Source organism: Culex quinquefasciatus, chromosome 3, assembly GCF_015732765.1.
Source record: "Culex quinquefasciatus strain JHB chromosome 3, VPISU_Cqui_1.0_pri_paternal, whole genome shotgun sequence".
In the NCBI taxonomy this organism is placed as follows: domain Eukaryota; kingdom Metazoa; phylum Arthropoda; class Insecta; order Diptera; family Culicidae; genus Culex; species Culex quinquefasciatus.
The window spans coordinates 164,328,504-164,333,420 of record NC_051863.1 but is presented as its reverse complement, the minus strand read 5'-3'; positions in this window follow the sequence as shown (position 1 = coordinate 164,333,420).

Sequence of the window (4,917 nt, the reverse complement as noted above, 5' to 3'; positions counted from 1 at the left end):
ATTCTTTTCGAGCTAACGAAACGCATCGCGATCTTTGGCAGATTTATGACGGTACGACCGATAAATTTGTTGGACACGTTCCCAGTGCACGGTATTCCCATAAATCACTCACTGCTGTTGGTGCCGCGGCGTTCGAATCTAACGTGGAACCGAGCATGTGTCCGTTCTGGTAATTTGACCCACCACCGCACAGGTGTCCGCGCCATGAACTCATTACTAACAACTCGGACAGGTTGGTCGATCGGTGGTTCCTCCAACATCGCCCCCATCCCCACACTCAGTTCCCACGCGGTTCAACCGCGCACGAATCCGGACAAAACTTAATTTATACTTAGGTCTCCGATTTCTTATTTATAGCGCACACACCTTAGTATTTTCTGTTGCTGATGCTCGAGCCAACCCTTAGAAGCGAGACACAAATGGAATCACGTAACGTGTAAATCTATGGGAAAACGGTAAAGATTTTGGTGCGTATCCTCGCTGCCCGGACCAGGTAGCGACCTGTTTTGAACTTCAAATTGTTTGTGTTGTGCGCAGTTGCCCCAAAAGGAAACTGCTGGAGATAAGAGCAAATTAAGTTTAACCCTTTCACGCCTGATGGGTTATATACGACCCAAAAATCAAAATTTTCTAAAGTTGCTTATAATTTTCGTATGGTCCTCTGAATCATTTTCCCATCATCAACTTTTTTTTTAAATCCAGGCCTAAATGGTTAGCAGCGATTTCACTAGCAGAGCATAAATATTTTAGAGACTATGGATTATATGTGTTGTAAAAATGAACGGTTCTGTTTTAGATCTGTGGTCCATAATTTAAAAATTCTTTAAAACTTTAAACCAGTGGTCGACTGTGAACAGTAAGTAGGCTCAAAAAAAATCTGGCCTGCTTATTAAGATATCGCATCAAATCTTGATCAATCATTGCGTATTTTCATGTTTATTAAAAATATGTTAAACAATAACAGGATTAAATTTTTAACGCAATACTGGTTTGTCATTCTCAATTGCAAGCTTTTCACTCCCATTTTTTTACATTAAACAAACTCAACATAAAACATTAACGAATAGCTTTTAAAATTATATTTTTTTTTTGTAGAATAGAATTTAGTTGAACGGATAACTCGAAATCATTTTAAATTTATTTGCAGCACCGTATTTTGTATACGTTAAGTTGCGTTTGTATTAAAACAAAAATAAATTCGTCCTAGTTTCTTTTTAATCCTGTGTAAATTCAAAAAGCATTCTCTTTTAGCGCGTCCAATTTTCCCGGGTTTTGAATTTCCCGGGAAACGGGAAAAATATTAATATTGGAAATTTTTGAAATAATTAGAAAATCTATGTTTTCATTATATTTGATATTTTTTAAAAGCTTTGAAAAATAGAATAAGCTCAATGATATTATTTGGTGAAAATCTACATTTCAATCTAAAATAGACCGACAATTTTTAAATAGCTTAAAATAATTAAAAATTTGATCTTTTTTGTTCTAAACTACAATTTTGTATCCAATGAGATTTAAATTAAATAAGTATTTAATAAATATATATATTATATATATTTTTTTTAAATGACAAGAAAAGCTTGAAAAATTTATTTAAAAATGTCAAAAAACATGAAGCGAAAAAATCAAATGATATCAGTCAATGTAAAAAAAATATATTTTTTTTTCAATGTAAAAATGTAAATGATTTTTGATTTTGATTTATTATATAAAACATATTTTACAAATTATTTATAACATAATATTGTCAACTGCGAACAGTCTGAATAGGTACAGGAGATTTAAAAGCAATAAATAACCGAATTCGTTCAAAACATTATGCGAAAAGTGGTTTAAATAACTGTCTTAAGGGGTTACATACATGTAAATCGACAAAAAAGTCAGAGGTACGTGTGAGCACACACTTAATTTTATTTAAAATCTGTTTTCAGGGCATTAAAATATACATTTTCAACTATTAACCAAATAAATTTGAAGACATTTGGTTGTATCATTGCTGAGATATATCTATTTGAAGTTAGCATTTTCAAAAAACGGGTGCCACGATATCTCCACACTGCCTTGACCAAACCGGCTCAAAATTTTGGAGAAGACTCGTCAAACCGGTCCTGTGTGCATGACGAAGGTCGATTTCCAAAAAGTTTATTTTTAAAAAAGATAAAAATATTTTTATGTTTTTCATATAAAAAATCATCAGTTTTTGATTTTTGTATTTTTTTAAAGCAAAATTTCAAAATCGGGCATCGTCATGCACACGGGATATGTCTCCAGAGTCTTCACCCCGAATTTCAGCCAATTTGGTCCATCCCATCTCGAGATATCGTGGCACCCGTAAATCAACTCGGTGTTTCGAGAAAAACGCTCAGAAAGTTTGACAGTCCGCTTTGCGCACGGCAAAATGTAGAGCTTAAAATCGTCTCTAACTCAGTTTAATCATATAATATCTTCATGAAACTTTCAGGAGTGATTGAAAATCATCTTTTTAGTGGATTCGATAAATTTTCTGTAATATGAAATTTTGTGATTTTCTACATGTATGTAACCCCTTAATTCATTAAATTTGTCTTAATTTGCCCAAGATTCTGGTGTTTGATGAAAAATAATTTAATAATATATTTTTTTACAAATTTAAAATCATAAATATACGTTATTGTAGTACCCAGTCTTTTAACTATATAAAATGAATTGATAAAATTTAAAACTAAAATTATTACTATACTCCCTGATTCGCCAAATTAATTGATAAGCCAAATTAATTAATTTATATCTTGAGTTTTGTTTTAAAAAGTTGAACTTTCCAGCACTTGTTTTGAAAAGTAACACTTTTCAACATTATTTTTGATTTAAACGATTTATTGACAAAATACATGAAAATTTGACATAAAATTTAACTCAGTGTGTGTTTTTGAAATTGAAAAAAATGTTGTATGGAACTTTTTGCAAAACTTGATTTTTTCAGCACTCTTCGTATTTATCCAACTCGGTGAACCTCGTTGGATAAATGTACGACTCGTGCTGAAAAAATCCTCTGATTGCAACTTGTTGCATAAACTACTATAAAATGTTATTCGTGCAATAGTCAGAAGAAAGCTTTAATACATATTTTCTTTGAAAATATTTTTCAAAATTTCAATAAATTGCAAGAATTTCAATGATAATAGATTTGCAATCAAGTGAGCTATTTTAAAGTTGCATTGCATTGATAAGTTTTTTTTAACATGATTCAACCAGTTGGCAGTGCGTGGCCGAATGGTTACGCTGTCCGCTTTGTAAGCGGATGATTCTGGGTTCGATTCCCATCTGCTACAACTTTCCATCGGATGAGGAAGTAAAATGTCGGTCCAGGCCTTGGTTGTTAGGCCGTTAAGTCATTCCAGGTGTAGGAGTCGTCTCCATGCCATAAGTACGAAACAACACACCAAACCAAGCCTACTCCGGTGGAATCGCTGGCGGTGGTTGGACTCGCAATCCGAAGGTCGTCAGCAATAGAGACCACAAAAGACCCGGGGGTTTTTAATGTGGATGGTTTGATTTTTTGATTTGAACCAGTTAAACTTTTGTTTATTTTTTATTAATTTTCCAATTTTTAAAAGTTCTTATTCGTTTTTTAATGTTTGAGCATTTTTTGGAACTTTGGACCACAAGCGTAAAAAATACAACTTATGAAAATAATTCTTATTTTCCTTTTTTTTTCTTTATTTCTATGGAATCATGTTTTTTTTTGCATAATTGAAATAATGTACATAAAGCATTATGTGATGCTTTTTACTTTTTAATGTTTCAAAAGTTGGGCTTCATTTCCGCAAAAAAAAATTAAAGGCAAAGATGATATGTCTAAAACGTAAATATTTATATTTTTAGTTTACATTATGATACCATTTTGTTATTTCTAGCAGAAACATTTGAAAACAAGAATCATAACTTGAATAATAGTAGAAGCCATGTAAATTTTGTAAATTTTAGTAAAACTTACAATGAAATAAATAATAATAATCATGAAAATAAAAGCGAGACTAGAACAAGAAATTTAAAAATATAGCTTATTTGAATTTTTAAAACCATTAAAAAAATTGTTAAAAATAATAATCATGCAAGAAATTTTTAAATACGTAAGAAAAGAAAACATAAAAAGCCAAAATGTTTATTTCAAAAAAAAAAAAAAAGCGCCGGTTTTTTAAATGCTATTATGAATATAATTAATTAATGTTTTATCAGAAGTCATAAAATGTTAAAGTTGGCAAGTGAGCTCAACCTCAACAAGATAGAGGTGAAGTCTTAAGGTGTGTCAGCCAACTAACCACCGCCAACGTCATCCGGTGGGTAAAGTGCAAAATGACTGCAAGTCACGAGCAGCCGCGTTTAGTCTAGCCGTAATGGCGGGCATAGATCTTATTTTCGCGTGCCAAGGAGTTCAAGTCAGGAGGGCCCTCCGGTTGCCTGGTAGCTGGTACTAATGTGAAGTTTGTAGCGTCGGATTGAATTTCTCGGACGCGTCAGACTGTCTACCGTGGGTTGGAATGAATCCGGTTGAGATATGCGCTGTACAGAGTGTACAGTATGATTAATGATACGGTGGAAGCAATTAGCGGGATTAAACGATAGTTATTGGGATTGAGTTGAGTGGATTGCGTTCCTGGCTTGGAATGGAAGTGGAGGTTTCTTGAAATCCTTTAAATATTATGAAGGTCATTTTGCTGAAAAATATGTCCTTTTACCACCTGCTTCTGTAAACTGCAAGCAGTTGGTACTCGTAATATTTTTTTCCAGAAAGTTATGACCCCATTCAATTCTAAACTCCCTTCGAACAAACCTCTTTCTAAGCAACTAGCCCCGTTCATCCATCTTGGCCAAGATTTATGTACTAAAAACATGCGCTGCGCAGACTGCTCCACTTTTTTCAGTTCTACAACGCATTCA